Raw genomic sequence first — 22,980 nt, 5'->3', positions numbered from 1 at the left:
ATCTACATTTGTTGCAGTTTTTTGATTGATAGTGGTTCAGTACCAACCTGAGTACTTAGATTCATTGCCAGACAACCCTGTGTGTTTTCTCTCCTCTCTCACTCTTTTTTTTAACAGCTTGGCTTTCCTTGGTGGATAGATAATATTTTTGTGCCACACAAACTTTAAAGTGAGACTGAATAATGTTACAAGTACCTCAAAAAGAAAAAAAAATCTGACAGTGAGAGAGGAAGATTTTACTGAAAATTGACTAGGGAAGATGAGGAGAAAATTCCTCTCACTAACTACAGAGCAAACAACTGAACAATTGTGCTTCAAATCCTTAATTATTTCTGTTACCTCCTAAGACTTCTCTTTAGACATAAGGTTAAACTTTACCCTCTGTATATTCAGCACGGGCACTCTCTTTGTTTCCCTTGTCCTGACACAAACACATCCTTTTTCTTGTCTCCTGGAGAGCATCTTTAAAAATAGGTATTAAAATATAGTTAACAAAGGAGTGCCTGGGTAGCTCAGTTGGTTAAGCATCCAGTCCTTGATCTTGGCTCACCATGCTTGGTATTCTCTCTCTCCCTATCTCTCTGCCCTTCCCCCATTCGTGTGTGCTCTCTTTCTCTCTCTCTGTCTCTCTCTCTCTCTCTCAAAATAAATAAATTTTAAATAAATAAATGAATAATACATATATGTATATATATATATATATATATACACATTTATTTATTTAAAGTTAACATATGGTATAATTCACTCATTGAACTCACTCACACAATTTACAAATTTTTAGTATAATCACAAGGCGATTCAACCATTACCACTATATATTTTAGATTATTTACTACCACAAAAAAGCGATTGCATTAATAATCATGCTCTATCAGGGCATCTGGGTGGCTTAATCGGTTGAGTGTCTGACTCTCGGTTTCAGCTCTGGTAAAACCCCCAGTGTCGTGGGATCAAACTCCTCCTTGAGCTCCGTGCTGAAGGTGGAACCTGCTTAAGAGTCTCTCTCCCTCTAGAGCCCTGCTTCCTGACTCACTCTCTCTCTCTCTAAATTAAAAATAATAAAATAAAATAAAATAAAATAAAATAAAATAAAATAAAATAAAATAAAATAAAATAAAATAAGAAAATAAAGTATCACTCTCTATTACTTTGCCATCCATGTCCTGGTAACCACCAAACTATGGTCTCTTTAGATTTACTTATGCCATACCTTTTATATAAATGAAATCATACAGTATATAATCTTTTGTGACTGGCTTCTTTATTGTCAAATAATATCCCATTGTATGGATGTACCGTGTTTTGCTGAGCCATTCTTCCTTGATGACCATTTGGGCTGTTTCCACTTTTGGGCTGTTATGAATAATGCTGCTATAAATATTCACATACGAGCTGTGTGTATGTGTGTGTGTGTGTGCATATATTTTCATTTCTCTTGAAATTACACCTACTAATGAAATCGCTGGATCTCATGGTAACTCTGTTTATCATTTTGAGAAACTACCAAACTATTTTCCAGAGTAGCTGCAGCATCTGACATTCCCACCAGCAATGTGTGGGGGTGTCAGTTTCTCCACATCTTTGCCAACAGTTGTTTGCCTTTTGACATATTAGTGGGTGAGAAGTTGTTTTTTATTTGCATTGTCCTAATGATTATTGATGTTAAGCATCATTTCATGTGCTTATTAGCCATTTGTAAATATAGTTTAGAGAAATTCCTGCCCAAATAATTTGCAGTTGTCTTAGTCTATTCAGGCTACCGTAATAAGAATACCACAGACCGAGCGGCTTATATAACATTCATTTTTCAAGTTCTGGAACCTGGGATATCCAAGATCAGGGTGGCAACAGATTCAGTGTCTGGTGAGAGCCCACTCCCTGGTTCACAGACAGCCATCTTTTCACTGTGTCCTCACATAGTGGAAGGGGCAAAGAGTGCCCTGGGGACTCTTTTATAAAGGCACTAATCCTGTGCATGAAGGGTCCCCTCTCATGACCCAGTCACCTCCCAAAAACCCCACCTCCATGACACTGGGGGTTATGTGTCAACATGCAAATTTTAGAAGGACACAAACACGTGGTCCATAACACCCATCATTTCATTCATTTATCTTTTTATTGAGTTGTAAAATGTTTTCTGAAATATTCTCAGTACAAATCCTTTATCATACAAATGATTTGCAAATATTTTCTCCCACTTGTTATTTTTCTTTCACCTTCTCAATAGTACTGTTTTCAGAACCAAAGTTTTAAAATTGATATAGTCCAATTTACCTATATTTTAATCACTTGTGCTTTTGGTAATATCTAATAAATTATAGCCTAATTCAAGGTCACAAAGGTTTCCTAAGTGTTTTCCAAGAGGTTTATAATTTTAGATATTACAGTTTGGTCTATGATCCATTTCAAGTTAATTTTTGTGCGTAGTATAAAGAAGATAGGCAATCTCGTTGTTTTGCAGGTGGCTACCCATTTGTCCCAGCACCATTAATTTAAAAGACTATTCCATTGGATATTCCTTCCTGCTTTGTCAAAGATTAGTTGGCCATACATCTGTGGGTCCATTTCTGGGTTCCATTGATCTATATGTCTGTTTTTGCACAAATACTATACTGTCTTGATGGTTATAGCTTTGTAATACAGCTTGATGTCCAGAATTGTGATGCTCCAGCTTTGGTTTTCTTTTTCAGGATTGCTTTGGCTATTCAGGTGTCTTTTCTGGTTCCATTCAAATTTTAGGATTGTTTGCTCTAGCTCTGTGAAGAATGCTGGTGTTATTTTGACAAGGATTGAATTGAATATGTAGATTGCTTTGGGTAGTATCGACATTTTAATAATATTTGTTCTTCCTATCCAGGAGCATGGGATGTTTTTCTATTTTTTTGTGTATCTTCTTCAATTTCTTTCATAAGCTTTCTATAGCTTCAGTATATAGACTTCCCATCTCTTTAGTTAGTTTTATTCCTAAGTATTTTATGGTTTTGGGTTCAACGGTCAATAGGATCAATTCCTTGATTTCTCTTTCTGCTGCTGCGTTATTGGTGTATAGAAATGCAACCGATTTTTGTACGTTGATTTTATATCCTGCAACTTTGCTGAATTCATGGATCAGTTCTAGCAGCTTTTGGATGGAGTCTTTTTGGTTTTCCACATAAAGTATTATGTCATCTGCAGAAAGTAAAAGTTTGACTTCCTCCTCACAAATTTAGATGCCTTTTATTTCTTTGTGTTGTCTGGTTGCTGAGGCTGGGACTTCCAACACTATGTTGAATAGCAGTGGTGAGAATGGACATCCTTGTCATGTTCCTGACCTTCAGGTGAAAGTTCTGTTTTTCCCCATTGAGTATGATATTAATGGTGGGTCTTTCGCATATGGGTTTTATGATCTTGAGGTATGATCCTTCCATCCCTGATTTCTTGAGGGTTTCTATCGAGAAAGGATGTTGTATTTTGTCAAATGGAAGAAAGAAAAAAAAAAACAGTCTCTTCAACAAGTGCTGTTGGGAAAACTGGACAGCAACATGCAGAAGAATGAGCCTAGACAACTTTCTCACACCAGACACAAAAATAAACTCAAAATGGGTAAAAGACCTAAATGTAAGATGGGAAGCCATCAGAATCCTAGAGAAGAAAATAGGCAACAACCTCTTTGTCCTCGGCCGCAGCAACTTCTTACTCAACACGACTCTGGAGGCAAGGGAAACAAAAACAAAAATGAACTATTGGGACCTCATCCCTCAGCCACTCTGGAAAACAGTATGGAGGTGCCCCAAAAAATGAAAAATAGAACTACCCTATGACCCAGCAATTGAACTACTAGGTATTTATCCAAAGGGTACAAGAGTGCTGTTTTGAAGGGTCACATGCACCCCAACGTTTATAGCAGCACTACCGACAATAGCCAAAGTATGGAAAGAGCCCAAATGTCCATTGACTGCCAAATGGGTAAGGAAGATGTGGTATATATACATACACACACACACACACACACACACACACACACACACCATGGAATATTACTCAGCAATCAAAAATAATGAAATCTTGCCATTTGCAAAAATGTGGATGGAACTAGAGTATATTCTGCTAAGCAAAATAAGTCAGTCAGAGAAAGACAAATATCATATGACTTCACTCATACGTGGAATTTAAGATACAAAACATATGAATATAAGGGAAGGGAAACAAAAATAATATAAAAACAGAGAGGGTGATAAACCATAAGAGACTCTTAAATACAGAGAACAAACGGAGGGTTGCTGGAGGGGTGTTGGGTGGGGGGCTCGGCTAAATGGGTAAGGGGCATTAAGGAGGACACTTGTTGGGATGAGCATGGGGTGTTATAGTGATGAGTCATTAAATTATAATCCTGAAATCATGATTACACTATATGTTAACTAACTTGGGTTTAAATTTAAAAAATAAAAAGTAAAAGACTATCCTATCTCCATTGAATTATCTCAGCTTCTTTATTGTAAGTTAAATAACCATAAATGTATGGTTTTAAATCTGGATTCTCAACTTTATTCCATTGATCTATATGCATACATTTATGCCATTACCAGACTCGACGGGTTATGATTGATTTACAATAGGTTTTAAAATTAGGAAGTATGAATTTTCCAATCTTGCTCACCTTTCCTAGTTTCCTAAAGTAGAAAACTAAATTACTGATTTGAGATTTTTTAAAATATAGACATTTATGGCTATAAATTTCCCTCTGAGCACTAGTTTAACTTCATCACATAAGTTCTGGTGTATTGTTTTCTCATTTTTCTCAAGGTATTTTCTAATTTCTCTTATGATTTCTTTTTTAAGCCATTGGCTACATAGGATTGCATTATTTTTTTTTTCAAAATATTTGTGAATTTCTCAAATTCTGTTATGTTACTGCTTTCATTCCAATATGGTCAAAGAACATTTTTGTTTTATTTTAATCATGCAATGTTTTTAATGCTTTTAAGTTGAATAAGGTTTTAGGACCTAATATACGGTCTATTCTGGAGAATGTTCTGTGCTTAAGAAGATTGTACATTAACCTCCATTGTATGGAGTTCTCTACAGATGTTTAATAGGTTTATTTTATCTATAGTGTCACACAAGTCTTCCATTTTCTTGTTTAGTTTCTGCCTAGTTATTCTATTCATTGTTGAATGTGGGGTATTGGCCAGGGCCTAAGAGCTTGGTTTTCTTCACCAATGATCCCCAACAGGGTAAACCTTTCATGTACACATTCTTCCGGACTCCCAGGGATACATATGACTTTATTTTTATGCCTGGTCCCTATGAGTCAGAGCAGATTATTGTTCATTCAGTGTTTGGTGACAGGTTGTATTTAATCTCTCGTGCCACAATGGCTTCCGCCTTGTGTTGATGAGTGTTTGTGTGTTGGATGGGGATGCTTTTAAATCTTCCCCACATCTTGCAACGATTCTCCCTCAGTAGGTATAGCCTAACATGTATGCACAGACATCATGCCTCCCAGTGTTGATTCTGAACCACGGAGAACACTTCTTAGCTATCTCTGTTCTTAGTTATCGCTATTGAACTTCTGGCTGATGGGCTACTTTGCTCAGATTATGGAGCAAAATTGCTCTCCACCAAGCTCTCCATTGTTTTTAATAATGTCCTTAAGCATGGTGTTCTCCAAGCTATGTTCTAAATAAAGTTAGTCCCCTAAGGCACAGCTGTGAAGCTCTGTAAGAGTTTTAGCCAACTGCAGAGCTTGCGACAGTATAGTCCAACACAAGACCACCCTCATTTCTGAAAACAAGTGTGATTTCCAGGATGTCCAACTACCCTCAATTTTTATAATTCCCTAGGAAGATTCACAGAGCTCACTGAAAATTATTATATTCACAGTCACAGTTTATTATAGAGAAAAGATACACATTAAAATCTGCCAAAGGTCAAGACAGATAGGACAGAGTCTAGGAAAAGTACTAAATGTAAGGCATCCATTGTCCTTTCTCCATGGAGTCACAAACATTAATTTCCTGGCATCAGTGAATGACAGCACAAACTGTGGTCCGAATGAAAATGGCAGAAATACAGACTTTTTTGGGTCTATTGTCATTTATGGCTAATTCTTCAGAGTAATTTCAAGGTCAGTGAGTCTGAGACCCTCGTTTTACAGATAGGAAAAATGGAGTTTCCAACAGATGTCACAACTTGTTCGTGATCACCTGACGCCTTACGACAACTCGGGACTGACTGTGAATTCCTCGGGGTCCCTGTGAGCCCTGGAGTACAAGACGCCAGCCTGGAATGTTTCATGCATTTTAGAGAAAATGCTTTTGTATGGTACGATACTATTACCTCTTTAGGACCCTTGGGACTCTCTTTTAAGATAGCTTTCTCATCTATCACCGCACTCTTCAGTCTCCTCCTGTGCCACCAGAGCATGTGTTTCCAGTTCGTGTCCTCACATATCTTATCCCTGTGAACATTACCCAGTCAAAACCCCATATCACATATGAGAATCCTGAAGCAAATAGTGGGTGGTGATCCTCTAAATGTTACCTGTCCTGTCACAGAATTCAGATCAGAAGCTATAACTCCTTATTTTCAGTTCAGGCCTCTTTCCAGTATGTTTTATTCTGCTGGCTGTCCTTTTCATCAGAATCAAAGGAGACTTCCTGCCCTCCTCTCTTAAGCATCAGCATGCAACATCACAGCCCCTCTGGTTAATTATTCCTCCCTTAGGTCTCCAGCTTGATGCAACAGCAGAGCCCTCTGTCACCCTCCATTTTCTTATTTATTAAGTAGGTACATGCTGTGATAACCTGACTTCCGTTTGTCTTAGAAAGTCACGCTTTTTGTTTTTCTTCTTAGTTGGTATTTAGAGTGCATATAATTTTGGAATTTTTCTGATCTATGTATTCTGGAAGTGAGAGAAAGGTTAAGTGCTATCTCTAGTGCCAAGCCGCCGAGAAGAGCCCAGAATCTCTCATGTTCATAAGCAGGTGCAGAAGATCCGAAGATGCCAACACTCACAAGAAAGATACCTCTGAGAACAAACATGTCCGGACTAGGGATAAAGCCTGAAATAATAAGCAGGTTCCCTCCCCAAATATCCCACCAGTGATCATGGGATGAAAAGTGACTCGGACTGGGAGAAGATTATGCAATCTTGCAGAGGCTGAAGAGATGTTTTGTTTTGGTTTGGTTTCCTTGTGATTTATATGAAAGTTGTTTAAGTGAACATGTGCAAAGTAGATTGAATACGCTCCCCACTGGCCTTGCTTATGTGAAATGGCAGACATGACATCAATATCGTATCTTAAGTCTGTGAGCTAGAGGACAAAGCCTCTTTTTTTGTGTTACCATGTTGGCTCAAAGGCCACAACAACCAAAGAGGTTTAATATTTACACTGTTCCCATACCGACTGGGCCCTATCAATGGAGAAAGTTTCACGTGGATAGAGAAAGATGTATCGAAAAGGTGATGGAGATCAGCTTCAAGGCACCTTATTTGCATGAATTTCTCTAAACATACTGGAAGAAGCCTTATATACGAGTTTATATGATTATGCTTCTGGATGTTTTTTAAAATACTTCTAATTGCAATAGGTTAAGCTAAGTGTCTCTTTCTATTTTATGGTCCTTTCTGTTATATTTTTCTTCATATTGGATGAATGTAAGTAACCATCCATTACTGGGAGGATGGCTGGGAACCTAGGTGGCTCAGTTGGTTAAGTGTCAGATTCCTGATTCTTGATTTCAGCTCAGATCATGAATTCACCATTTGGGGGTTCGAGCCCCACATCAGGCTCTGTGCTGAGAGCGTGAAGCCTGCTTTCCATTCCATTCCTCCTTCTCTGTCTGCCTCTCCCCTGCTTGCTTTGAAAAAAAATTAATATTTTATTTATTTGTGAGAGAAAGAAAGAGACAGAGACACAGACATAGAGTAAGCAGGGGAGGGGCAGAGAGAGAGGGAGGCACAGAATCTTAAGCAGGCTTCAGGCTCTGAGCTGTCAGCACAGAGCCCGTCCCCTGCTTCCTTTCTCTCTCTCTGTCTCTGTCTCTGTCTCTCTCTCTCTCCAAACAAACAAACATTAAAAAATAAGTAACCATAGATATTTTAGGACTCCCTATATGGAGAAATCTAGCTAAGGATTCATCCATTTTTAAGTTATTGGATCTGTTTATGTCATTGTCAATCATGTGGTATCAGTGAAGGCACAGCTTTCAGGATTACCACTGCCAAGCACTCAAAACGGTGGCATGGCCATTCATGGCCAGAAGTTCACGTCGAAACAAATGTGTCTTATGATGCCCAGAACCAGTAGTGCGTGAGTGGCGTAAGAGAAAGGAAGGAAATTTGCGAAGCCAGAATTGAGTCTGCGGAAGTCTCTTCCAATCATCAGGCAAATAAGATTGTAAATGGAAGATTCAGTTTTCACTGATGCCTAATAAAAACAGATTTGCTAGGACAAGTAATATGCTCAATAATGTAGCGCAGATAATGAAAAACACACCAGGAATTTTTTATCTTTTTATGGAAACAACATGACATAGAATTTATCCGAATCTCTGCGTTTAAAGGGCATGAATCAATAGTAGAGAACTGCAAGATGTAAGCATGTTTGCAACAGCTCAAGAATGAAAGAAACTCACTTTGGCATTGCTATATTTTACAGCAATCCTAAATATTTATGCAGCAATACCTCTAGTGTGTTGTTAAGCTGAAATGTTTCTAAATTATCATTCAGAGATGCTGAATGTAGAACATGGTTGGAAAAAAGAGAGAGGGAGAGAACGAGAGAGAGAGAGAGAGAGAGACTTATCTTTTCATTCCCTCCATGGAAATTATATCACCAAATTGTTGTAATATAAAGAGGTGATGAGTATGCAGCCAAAAATGTAGAAAAAAGTATTATATTAATGACTTAAATGAATGAATGAACGTAATATGTTATTTTCCTAGACTTTGCGAAATTATCAGCATATCACAGCTTGCTAAAATGTGAGATTTGCTGTGATATTTTTAAGCCTTTTAATTAAATTCTTAACTTTGCAACTGATTTTGTATTCATAATTTTATACTAATTCTTAAAGTATCCCTCCAATGTTTATAACCTTTAGGCTCCTCTAATCCTTGATCTGTCTCTGCATATGAACATCATATATCAATATCATTTTTACCCTTCAACAGTGCTCAGCCAGGAAAAATTAGGTTCACAAAAGCACTATGGATGACTTCGAGTAGAACTTGGAAATTTTTCCTATGCTCTCCCAGGTGGCTTGTTAAAACACAGAACGTTGGGCTCTATCTCCAAATATTCTGATTCAATAGGCTTGGATAGAGTTGAGGATTTGCTCTTCTGTACATCACAAGGAGATCTTGTTGCTGCTGGAAACACAACTTGAGTAGGAGAAAATAAGTCATCCAAGAGCAGTCAGGGGATCTAGGCAGGAGGTGAGTTTAAACCTGTTTTCTTGAGGGGGGAGGTACTTATCGGCTCATCAACAATAAAATACTAGGATAAAGAAAATAATAATAATGATAATAATAATAATAGTAAGAGTTATGTTAACTGAGATTAAAATTTGTCTTAGCAGGAAAAAAAAAATAGGAGGCCAAGATTTAGGGAGGAAACCATCCATTAGAAGAGAGTTAAGTGGAAATGCATAAGACTGTCATGGTAATTTGAAGATAAGGGGCAGAAAACATAAATAGAAATAGAAAAAGGGAAAAAAATTTGGACAGGAAAGAAATCTAGGAAGATGGACCTTTGGAGAAGAGTGACCCAGGAGAAATTTCTGGTGGGGGAAGGATGGCTAATATTCCACTTTAACTTGTTTATTTTGCTGTGTTATAAATGCCCTCTATTGACTTCAGCATTCAGTAGGTCTCCTTTATATGTACAGCCAAGTTTGTGATATAGGAAACAAAGGGATAAGGAAGCAAAGAAATAAACACTAAAATAAAAGGATAAGTCCTGTTCAACTGCCATTCCTTTGCTGAGGGTTATGTTTAAATAGGGTTTCAATTCAACCATTTCTAGGTGCATCTGAGAGCAGACAAACTGGGGTGTGTTGTCATAACCACAGTGCAAATGAATGCTGACGAGCTAAGATTGGGCAAAACAGAGTGGGCAAAACCAGCTTCTGAGCACAGTATTCAGCAGCAGATGGGAGACAAACCTAGTTACTTCCAAACTACACTAGGGAAAGTTCCTACGTTTGTCTACAGGGCTACCATTAGAAGTGCCACCGATCAGATGGCTCAAGAATACAGAAATGTATTTCCTCACAATTCTGGAAGCTAGATGACCAAGACCAAGGGGTCAGCAGGGCTGGTTCTCTCTGTGGTCTCTCTCCCTGGTTTGCCAATGGCTGTTTTCTCACTGTGTCTTCACGTGACCTTCCTTCTGAGTGTGTCTATGTCCTAATCTCCTCCTCTTATAAGGACATGAGTCATATTGGAATAGGGGTTACCCTAACAACCTAATTGAACTCAATTGCCTCTTGAAAGAATAGTCATATTCTCTCTTCTTACAGTCACATTATGAAGTGCTGGGACAGAAATTGAATATATGAAGTTTGGCAGGACATAATTCAGTCTCGCACAGTGTCCTTGAAGAGAAGAGATAAATTTCTTGGATAACAAAAGGAACAAAAATACTAGTAGTTATAGGAGTCATTCAACAAATATTTACTGAGAAAAATACATTTCTAGAAGCTGAGCAGTGAACAAACAGATTCAAGAGTCAGTTCAGATAAGCTAGTGTAGGGAGACAAATAATAAATAAATAAATGGCATAGTGGATGCCAATAAATTCTATGGAGAGAAGTCTGGTAGGGATGGGAACAGTGAGCTCTGGAGGAGAGGCTGGTATGCCACACTAAATGCGATATCCGGAGATGGCCTCATTAATCAGGAACATTTAGGCAAAGACCTGCTTAGGGTTGGATTATCAAATGATGATAATAGTAATATTATATTTATTTATTATATGTACTATTTTATCAGCTTTTAGTGCCTATTGTATATTAGTATAGTTCTAAATATTTTATGCTTACTGTGTCTTCTTTAGTTATCTCAATAGCTTAGAAAGAAAGGGACTTCAACTACCACCTTGTGATCCATCATAAAATTGAAGTTCAGAGAGGTTGATTAATTTTCTCCAGACCAGACAACATGACCATCACATTCGTTGATGCTGACTCTTTCTGGATCCAACGTCAGTGGTCTTCTCATGATCTTACAACAGGCATTTCATGTATGAGCCTCCAGGCTTTTTCAGTACCAACTAGCAGAACAATTCTGCCTCCACATGTGAAGTGTCACTGAGCTCCAGAGCTGCTTGACACCTGTAACCTCAGGTGAATTATTTTATTCAGGCTTCCATTTTTTATTTGAAAAAAATCTGTGAAATGGGGTTAGTGGTACTCTCCGCAGAGGATTGTGATGAGTACTGATGACGAGTATGATGGGTGAATCTTTGTTAACCACTGAGCACATTGTCTGTCACCTATCAGGTACTTGGAAATAGAGTCGCTAACGTCATCATTATCATCATCATCGTTATCGTCTGCCATTGTCATGAAGGCTCTGGATAACTTCTGATCCTAGAAAAATAGCGCCATCGGTGGGATGAAAGCATTAGACCAAGTGATCTCTAAAATCCTTCCTACATGTAACATTTTATGAGTCTACTTAACATGCTCATGTGTGGGGAAAAAGCACTATTGAAATGCTGGAAGTGTAGACTTGGTTCTAAATAGGACCTAGGTATGTCAAAGGGCATTTGACGTGTTTCCCAGACATGGCGAAGGTGCAGAGAAATGATCTGCCAGGAGGCTTTATGTCGATGAACACTAAAGAGCTTGATGATTTGTGCTCTTTTGCCTGTCCTATTTATAGTCAAAATTGAGAGTTTTACATTTCTAACAGGAACATTCATTCACAAATCAAGCTAGACATGACACAGAGCTCATTCAGAGTGGGACCTCCTTTACTCATGACAACCACAGACCACAGCAGATGTCTCTATAGAATTTTCTCATCCATGAAGGGGAAAATCGGGAAGTTTTCAAAAGTTGTCTCTCTAAATTCTAGTTTGAATCCATATTCTTCAAGCCAGTGTTGTTTTTTTCTGAATAAAGTAGAATCTGAGTGTTGGGCAAAAAAACAAACATGAAAAACAAAAACAAAACAAACAAAACTAAGACATTGTTTAGCCCTAGCTTTTACTTTACGTAAAAATGCTCAAAACATAGTCACCTGGTTCTGCCTGAATGTTATTAATGGCTGATGATTCATTATCTTAAAATAGCCCGTTTATGATTTTTCTAATTATTAGACTCTTCTTGCATGTCTAGACAATACAAAGGAATGTGAGGAACTCTCTTCTGCCCCCCAAAAGCAACAAAGGTTCAAAGCAGTCCCACAGGGTAAAAGACCAGAAATAGGATTATCATGTGCATTAGGGGCTGAACCAGTCAGGAACAGATTTGGATGACTGCTGGCACCAGGTCCAGAATTCCAATAGTGGATTTCTTACCTGGGATTGCGAGGAAGTCAAGCAACAGTTCAACCATCAGAAAACTGCAAAAGTAGCTAAATATATTTCATTCTTCTGTGTGGTAGGTGGTCTTTAAAGATGACTGCCAACAATCCCTTGCCTTCCTTCTTCCATAATGTAAGCAAACTTATCTAAACTACTGGGGAACGGGTTCAACAAGAGGACAACCAAAGTGATCCAGCTAATAGCATGTATCATTACCAGATATACAGTGAGGTCTTGTTGGTTGTTCTGGCCAGAAATTGCCTGCTGTGTTTGCAGCTGAACGCAAATGAGTGTATTTAGCCTGTACCACACGAGAAGAAACAAGGCACAGTCAAGCCCGAATGCAGAATTAGGAGACAATAAATGATTATTGTTTAAGCTGCTAATTTTTGGGATAGTTTGTTAAGGATCAATAGTTAAGTGCAATACAGTGAAACAAAGCTAAAGCCACCAAAAGGAGATAAGGTTTTCAACGGGAGAAATCGATGAACAGGATAAAAGCAATCACAAAACCTCTACAGAAAGAGGTAGACATGAAGTTAAAACCATTACTAAAAACCCTTTACCCTCAATCTGAAGTAAAATTTCAAAATTTCTATGCACCAAAAGCCAACAAACCAAAGAAAATGGAAGATCAAGTACTTCTGAGGAAATAGAAATAATAGCACAATCTTCAAGGGGCTTAAAAATAGTTATCTTCAAAACGTCAAAGATATGAAATAAATACATCATCCTAACAAAAATTAATAGAAAAAATTAAAAGCAAAGGAGGGGGATATAAATCAAATTCTAGTAGAACAAGAATCTATTAGAAATTTTTAAAAATCAATGCCTTATAAAGTCATTAGGGGGCGCCTGGGTGGTTCAGTCGGTTGAGCGTCCGACTTCTGCTCAGGTCATGATCTTGTGGTTTGTCATTTCGAGCCCCACGTCGGGCTCTGTGCTGACAGCTCAGAGCCTGGAGCCCGCTTCAGATTCTGTGTCTCCCTCTCTCTCTGCTCCTCCCCCACTTGTGCTCTGTCTCTCCCTCTATCAAAAATAAATAAAAAATGTAAAAAAAAAATTAAAAAATAAATAAATAAAGTCATTAGCACTTGTGGAACACTTCTCTGATCTAAGAGAAGTATTCACTTATGAAGTGGTACAGAGAAATTCACTGAGAAAGTAACATAGAGAAATAAGCAGGTAACAAACTAGAAAGGAAAATTAAATTATATAGAGGAGTCGATTGAGAAATTCTGATAAAATATTGTGATAGGCACTGTAATATGCTGCCCAAATTTGCCTTAAAGAATAACTTGCTGATCCAGCTTCTGAGAATACTGTTGGCAGACAGTCTATAGTTGTCAGCTTCTTAAGGGATTATTTCACTTAAAGAAAGCTGCTTTTTGCAAAGTCAAAATTCTTACGGGAGTGGCCCTCATCCAATATCTGGTTAATGTGGGAGGCATATCATCTTGTCCCATTTAACTCATAACTCATGATAACATCTTTGTCTTTCCATGTTTCTTTCAGCTCTCTTCCATAGGTATTGATCCTAAAGACACTGCTTAGAGAACATTTTGGATACTAAATTTCAACTGAGTTTGCTTCCTGAGAAATCCAACTGGAGTCATTTTGTTCAAGTAGTGACTCATAAAAATAGATACTAAGGTAGGGTTTTAGAGCTGGATTTCACCATCTGGTCACCAATGAGAAACATATCTGTAGCTTCTGGCACAGTGGGTAGTCTATTTGATATAGAAAATAGGAAAATGGAATTGTAAAAATAATCTGAAGAAGGCAGAAAAAGAGGGAAAAATAGTTCAAAGAACAAATGAGACAAGTGGAAAACAAATAGAAAGATAATTGACTTAAAACTAACTATATCAATTCTCATATTAAATGTAAATGTTTTAAATACCTCAACGAAAAGGCAGAGATTACCAGATGGAAGTTTTGAAAACACCAAGACCAAATGGTGTTGTTTCTATACTGTAATCCTATATGCAATCTTGAGTTTTGTGCTATAATGCAGATAAGTTACCTGGACACTTTGGATATTTTGGGTTTGCTTCATGACGTGCTGTGTGTCTGTAGCAGTGCTTAATTTAGGGTTTACATTTCCTACTACCGAAGTAAGACTTTCTTGAGTGCTCTACCCAATTTCTCATGAATTATGAAATTTTCTAGTCTGACTAATAAAAATAGGCAATGTTCCTTGTCTAGTAATTGTACAGCAGATGCCTAGAACTTCATTGGTTTTACCTGAAACTTCATGGACATTGAATGGCAACTCCCTATCCTCCTCCCCTGCCCCCGGCAATCACCATTGTACCTTCTGTTTCTCTAAGTTTGACTACTTTAGAGACATCAGAAAAGTAGAATCATGCACTGTTTATCTTTCTGTGACTAATTTCATGTAACATAATATCCTCCAGTTTCATCCATGTTATCACATTAGGCAGAATTTTTTTCTTTCTTCTTGAAGGCTGAATAATATTTCATTATTTGTATATACTGTAATTTCTTTATCCATTCTTCTGTCAATGGGCATTTAAGTTGTTTCCATATCTTGACTATAGTGAATAATGTTGCAATAAATATGGGAGCTTATATATCTCTTTGATATCTTGACTTCAGTTCTTTTAGATATACACTAAGAAATGGGATTGCTCGGATCATTAAAAAAATAATTTTTGAAATGCCTCCATAGGTTTTCCATAAAATTCTTACTAACAATATGGAAAAATCTCAATTTCTGCATCCTCAACAAAACTTACCTTTTGATTTGTTTTTTATTATAACCATCCTAACAAGTGTGAGGTGAGATGTCATTGTGTTTTTAATTTGCCTTTTCCTGGTGATTAATGATGTGGAGCATCTTTTCTTATACCTGTTGGCCACTTGTAAAACTTCTTTGGAGAAATGTCTGTTCAGGTTTTTTGTCCATGTTTTTACTGGGTTGTTTGTTTTCTTGCTATTGAGTTTCTTTTATATTTTATTTTGTTTTATTTTATTTTATTTTATTTTATTTTAGGGGCACCTGGGTGGCTTAGTCAGTTGAGCGTCTGACTTGGGCTCAGGTCATGATCTCACACTCTGTGAGTTCAAGCCCCACGTTGGGCTCTGTGCTGACAGTTCAGAGTCTGGAGCCTGCTTCATATTCTGTGTCTCCCTCTCTCTCTACCCCTCCCCTGCTCATGCTGTCTCTCTCTGTCTCAAAAATAAATATATTTTATTTTATTTTATTTTATTTTATTTTATTTTATTTTATTTTATTAAAAAATTAATGTTTATTTATTTTTGAGAGAGAGAGAGAGAGAGAGAGAGCATGAGCAGGGAAGGGGAAGAAAGAGAAGACACAGAATCTGAAGCAGACTCCAGGCTCTGAGCTGTCAGCACAGAGCCCAGTGTGGGGCTTGAACCCATGAACCTTGAGACCATGACCTGAGCCAAAGTCAGACGCTTAAACAACTGAGCCATCCAGGTGCCCCAAGTTTATTTTATATTTTAGATATTGACCTCTTATCAGACATGTGGTCTGTGTTCACCAATTCTGTAGGCTGTCTTTTACACTGTTGATTGTTTTCTTTGCCATGCAGAACCTTTTCCCTTTGATGAAATCCCATGCATTTATTTTTGCTTTTGTTGCTTGTACTTTTGGTGTTATATCCAAGAAATCATTACCTAGACCAATGTCATGAACTTCTCCCCCCATGTTTTCTTCCAAGGGTTTTATAGATTCAAGAGGTAAGTTTAAATCTTTAATCCATTTTGAGTTGATCAAACCTTCTCTCATTAAGACAAGCCCCATTTTTCAAATCCTACACAAAGACTCCCATGATGTGTGCGGTCAGAACTAACTTCTCCTCTTAAGGTGTCCATGGTATTTTGCTTGGGCATACTTCCCTCCTTTTGGTCCTTTACCTTTTTTCCCTGTACCAAAAATATATTGAGCATAAAAATTAATATGGCCTCTATCTCTTAAAACAAGAAATAACAAATTTGTTTTAAATTAGAAGCTAGATGCAGGGTGCCTGGGTGGCTCAGTTGATTAGGCATCTGACTTAGGCTCAGGTCATGATCTCATGGTTCATGAGTTCAAACCCCACATCAGGCTGCACACTCATAGTGCAGAGCCTACCTGGGATTCTCTACTCTCTCTCTTTGTCTGCCCCTCGCTCATTCACACTTTCTCTGTCTCTTTCTCTCTCTCTCAAAGTAAATAAATAAATTTAAAGAAAGTAAATTAGAAGATAGATTTTAAATAATGTAGGTTTTTTGAACTATATATGGTCTCTGTTATATATTCTTCTTTATGTGGGGCACCACTTAAAAAAGAGAAAAATCATGGATTGTAAGAGACAGGGCTGTAGGCTGAAGTGTACCATGGGCTACAGTTGGCCAGCTCTGTTCTAGAAGGTCACAGTTTAGTGGGAAAAAACAGGATCCAAGAGCAACAATAATGAGAAATCAAAACACAGGGGACAAACAGCATACATATGATATTTCAGTAGTACAAGGGGGAAATAACTAGAACTATACTCAACCTATTGTCAGTCCCTGTTCTAAGCACCTTACATATATTAATTTATTTAAACTTTACAGAAAAAAAACTTTACAGCAAACTTATGAAACAGATATAATTTTAACTCAGTTTTATGGATGAAGACAGACCATATAACTTGACCAAGGTCACATAGGCTAGTAAAAGGAAAATCTTGGTAGTAAATATGAGAAATTTGTACTTAGTTCCTATCTGTTAGACTCTAAACTAGTTTCTTTATCTCTCTGTTGCAAAAAGTATTTATTGCAATACTAGTTGAGACAGATCCTTGTGAAGTTTTCCTTTTATTTATTTTCTACCAGCCAAGGGAATGTCTAGAGAGGTACTTTCTGAGAGTCTTGAATTAGAGGACATCCTTGTTTTGTCAGTAATATGTCTTTGAATGGATATGATCCAAAAGAGAAGAAAAGAAGGAACTGGAAGCTATAATACCTAAGAGTATAAGATTTCTAAAAATCTTAAGAGATAAAATCTGGGGGCGCCTGAGTGGCTCAGTCGGTTGGGCGTCTGACTTTGGCTAAGGTCATGATCTTGCAGTCTGTGAGTTCAAGCCCCACGTCAGGGCTGAACTTCTGGCAAAAGTATTATTGGCTTTGGGAATTTTCAACCAAAGAACTAAAAACGTCAAATTATCCAGTTTCCTTCCATCCTCCCCACTTCATCCCATATTCTTCTCATACTTTTCTCTATTGCATTTCTTTCCATGTTTATACAAAACACGAACCTAAAATAGAGATGCTTGCCATTATAACAACAAACCCAAGCTGTTAGAATTTATAGAGTCCTTATTTTTTTTACTTGTTATTTTTATTTTTGGGGGTGTCATTTTCCCCCCAATTTTATTGAAATTCTAGTCAGTTAACACATAGTGTAATAATGGTTTCAGGAGTAGAATATAAAAATACTTAAATACACGTTGTTGTTTAATATTCCCTTTTTATGTAAGGATAACCTCAAAGATTACAGAAATTAAATATATGGTGCAAGATCACACAGTTGATAACTGTCAGAGCCACAAATGGAATCCCAGTTCTGGACAGTCAGCCTACATTTAACATTAACGTGTGTGTGCTGCTGTGAAGTAAATACCGGTCTCTCCTAGCTTGAATGTCAAGTGGACTTGGCAACGACCCCACTCTGTTTTGAAAGGCATATGACATCGGATAACTGATTTTGTCTCCCTAAACCTCAGTTTTTTCATCGGAGAAGGAAGGGCTATTCTAAAGATTACATTACATATAAAGACTCGATTACAGAAAGCATACACATAGAATTCACTTAAGAGAAAGATTATCTTCTTTCCTTCTTTTAAGAAATGTGATTAATCACATTTTACACTTGAAAAAAAAAAAAATGAAGTCTGTGAATGGGATCTTCCTTTTCTAAAAATTCTTGTTCTGTCCACTAGATGGCGGTGCCTCTGTAATCCGCCCAAAACCTACAATAGTGGACTGGTGTTGTTAATGGACGCCTATGCCTGGGCTCACTTCCTGTGGGACATTATTATGTAATGGGGGGAATATGTCCTTTGATCAATCTCTTGTCTTCATAGCATCTTTAGGTGAATGTGGAAATATTTGAAGAATATGTTGAGAAAATCACTTTGTAAATTTACCAAGATTTTTCTGTGCATTCTTGGCACTTTTTTCAATGGTCGTGAATCAGCCAACATTGCAAAGGTCCCTACAAATTTGAGATTACACTTGACTCTCAAACCTAGTGTGTTATTTCCTATTGTAGAATTCTTGGGAGGCAGTTGGCGAGTTTTGCAACCAGCCACGACATTTTTCCTGATATTAAGAGGGGTCAGGTCTTCTGTTTAACACATCCCCACCCATCATCGTTGCTTGTTGCTATAATGAATGCTTAATATCTCTTTTCTGAAAGGCTCATGATTTCTCCAAAATGCCTTCAATCATGTTTACGAAAAAGCAGTCCACTCAAGCAAACAACATTTATCTGCTACCTCTGTTGTTCCGATGCTACATATTTCCACATTTATTTTAATTTAACTCTAATGCCAGTCTTTGGATAAAATCAAAATCATGGAAGATGAGTCACTTGTCCATCGTCATGAAGCCAGTAAGGAGAAGAGCTAGGATTCGACCCCACCCATTAAGCAAACTTCAGCAACATACATTCTATAAACTCAATAGATACACTGAGTATGTGACTTGGGAAAATCCTCAAAATAAATTTGGGCAAAATTCTCAGATAGATGATACACCATTTGTGAAAAGAACAAAATCTGTTGATTAGATTTTTGCATACCATCGAGAAACATGCCTTGATGTTTATATGTCAAGCACAGTGCTGGACTCTGATGGCCTAGAGATGAATCAGATTTGGTCATGAACCTCCAATCAGAAGGCCAGAACGTGGGTACCCCTGGCACTTGCACCTGCCACCCGCCCAGAGGATGAGGCTACTCTTCTTTCCAAAGGTTTGGGGACAAAATAAACTACACACAGGTTGAAGGACTAGAACAGCAATGACTAGAATGTATTCTTGTTGATAGCATGTTTCCTTGAAAGTCATACCCTTAATCGTTATAGATTATTCCAAAGGTGCTGCCATTACTGGAAGCCATTGTCTGGAATTGACTTCAGATTCATTTTAATTTTTATTCTGATTATCTAACAAATACATGATCAACTTTGGAAACTTGGAAAATAAATAAATTGATTAAAAACTTGTTTTAAAAACTTCCTATATTATATCAAGATGATCATTGTTAAAATGTAGCTGTGTTTCTTTCCAATTTTACATACTTAATCAAAACTTTTAAATGGCCACATTTTCAAAAATAAGGGCTATATTGTAGTTCATTGTATAGATATATCACGATTTATTTTCCTATTCCCCTAAACAGAAAAATTAAGGTCATTATTGATTTTTCACTATTATAGATAATATTGCTGTCACGATCATCTTTGTCTGCATTTTAGATTTTTCACTTCAAAGCTTGATTCTCTAGAAGTGCTTATTAAGCAGTTGAGACAAACGTTAATTTTTGGAGAGCAATCAAAAAAGTTTTTCCTTTAAAAAAAAATTGGGCCAATTGCTTTGGGACCAAATTCTGATGTGAAAATTTAAAAGGCAAAGACAGATGACAGTGCCTTTATTCCAAAATCCAGAAAAAAGAGGTTTTGCTGTGATTTTCCAGAAAAGACATATTTTAGCATGGGGAAGGCAAATAAACAATACCCACTGCCTTCTGAAAAAAGCCTTCATCCCTTAATCTATTCGGGGAGCCCCACTTGTCTTCCACAATAGACTGAGGCCAAATTATATCATATCTATAGCCAGTTCTCCTATCATTTTCTAACTACCACCTTGTCTGTTTTTCTCTCCAACTTGCTTTGTTCATACCCACATTGTGCCCACCAGTCCCTCCAGCTTGCATTTAGCTCATAACCCTCCTCTCCTGCTCACTTTCAAATCAGAGAGTTCCTTCAATACCTTCCAAGTTTCAGCCATCTTGTCACAACTGATCATCTTAGAACTGACCCCTCATGATAGAGAAGCAGGAAACATTTAAAACATCTCCACAGAAAACAATTTAAACACTCCTCATAATTTAATGCCCTGTTACCTGTAATTTAAGTTTGTGCACATTTATATTATCTTCCCTGACAGAGTTCCCTCTGAAGTTGTGATTTCTATGCCTATGCCATCAGTTTTAATGAAAGCCAACAGAACCCCATACAAGGGAAATGCGCCCATAAATGTGGCCAAAAAGACACTTCTGAAAGCTCTTCTTCCATCAGGTTTGTAATCAATTCTCTCTCCCTCTTTCCTGCTGCACCTCTGCCCCCCTTAATCTGGCCCAGGATTACTACTCTTTCAGTCCTAGAACTGCCACCTCCTGACTTGTCCTATAACCACCTATACTCTGCCCCGTGCCTTGAGAAGCTTGGAAGGGGAAACAGTACAAATGAACCAAGTCATGATGGTACTGGTATTTTCTACCTCTGAACATATTTGCACTAAGATCAGATGAGGCAGCCTATGTGAACGCTACACATCTGGCAAAAGCATCCGTCCTCCATGATATGTTATGGACTGGATGTTTGTGTCCATCCCAAATCCACATGGTGAAACCCTAATGCCCCGCGTGATGATAGTTGGAGATGAGGCTTTGGGGAAGTAACTAGGTCATGAGGGTAGAGCCCTCATGATGGACTTAGTGCCCTTATAAGAAGGAGTTAGGACAGAATTTGCGTTCTCTTTCTCCAGGGTATGTGAGGCTATAATGAGAATATGGCCATCTGCAAACCAGGAAGAGATCCCTCACTAGATACCAGATCTGCCCGCACCTTGATCTTGGGCTTCCCAGCTTCCATAACTATAAGGGGGGAAAAATCTGTTTAAGACACCCAACCTATGGTAATTTTGTTATAGCAGCCGGGAGTGACTAAGACATGGGCCAATCCACAACGTCATTTAAAGAGGAAACGCATAATTCACACAAAACTACTCAAAGTTTTCTGAACTTGAATAAAATACACTTGCATCAAACTCCATCAAAGTAGTCAAGACAGTGTTGCATAAGGCTTAAAGTGAAACCTCCATTCTTCAGGCAAAGTGTAACATCATTTGAGCAAAATACTAACGGGCTGTGGCAACTGCTACATGGAATCCATGTGTGCAAATGTTTGAGGAGAGATGAGCATTAATATCTGCAGATAGAACCCCTGGAAGAAGACATGGCAGAGGCTGGAAAAGGCACTGGGCTGGTTCTTAGAGCCTCGAAGTATTAAATCTTAATTTTGTCACTTATCAGCTCTCGGACATTAGGGATGATACTCAGCATCTTTGTTTTTATTCAAAAATTTGAATGCTTAAACAAAATTTACAATCATTCTAGAAAAGACTCCATCTAAATACCTATTATGGGCTGAATTGTGTCCCCTCAAAATTCATATGTTGGATTCCTAACCCCCAGGACCTCTAAATATGTGTGCATTTATAGGGTCTTTCTAGAGGTAAGACAGTAAAGCTGAGGTCATTAAGGTGGGCCTTAATCCAATCTGACTAGTGTCCTTATAACAAGAGGCTTTTAGCACACAAGACACACTGAGGGAGGACCATGTGACAACCCGGAGAGAAGCTGGCCATTGACAAGCCACGGGGAGAAGCCTCAGGAAAAAAACAGTCCTGCCCTGGCAACAACTTGATCTCAGACCTCCAGCCTCCAGAACCAGCCTCCAGCCTCCAGAACCTTATTCAAGCCTCCTGCTTTGATGCTTTGCCCCGGTAGCCCCAGGAAACTAAAAATGTGAACTTGTCCCCAGTATCTAACACACAGTAGGCTTCTAATACGTGTCGGTTGTTTTCATTTATGTAGTAATAAGACGGCATGAATAAAAAATACATTGTAAGATATTATTTGTCTGATAAATTGCTAGATAGGGCTTCTTGCTGATAATGAGCTAGATGACGGGGTGCCTGGGTGGCTCGGTCAGTTAAGTGTCTGACTTCGGCTCGGGTCATGATCTCATGGTCTGTGGGTTCGAACCCTGCGTCAGGCTCTGTAGTGCTAGCTCAGAGCTTGCTTCAGTTGCCGTGTCTCTCTTCCTGTCAGAAGAAGCTGGTGCCTCTCTGTCAACAGAAGTGATGGACAGAGTGACCGGGTCAGCATGTGGAGTGAAGAACCTATAACGGATAGGTCCAAAGACTTGTCAAAAGAAAAATACTGCCTCAGGAAAAAAAAAAAAAAAAAATTTTTCAGAAAAGAAAAACAGTCTTTTCTAGGACACAGCTTTTACCACATCCTTGGCTAACCCAGGGTTCTTCACGCCTCGCTCCCCATCTGGTCCTAGAATTTAGTCAGTACCACACCCCCATTTCTCATCAGTGCTGGCCCACAGCGAGTTTGAGCCTGACCAATATCCCTGTGATGTCGTT

This window comes from Panthera tigris, chromosome B1, assembly GCF_018350195.1.
Source record: "Panthera tigris isolate Pti1 chromosome B1, P.tigris_Pti1_mat1.1, whole genome shotgun sequence".
NCBI lineage: Eukaryota > Metazoa > Chordata > Mammalia > Carnivora > Felidae > Panthera > Panthera tigris.
Note: the sequence above shows the minus strand (reverse complement) of the source record.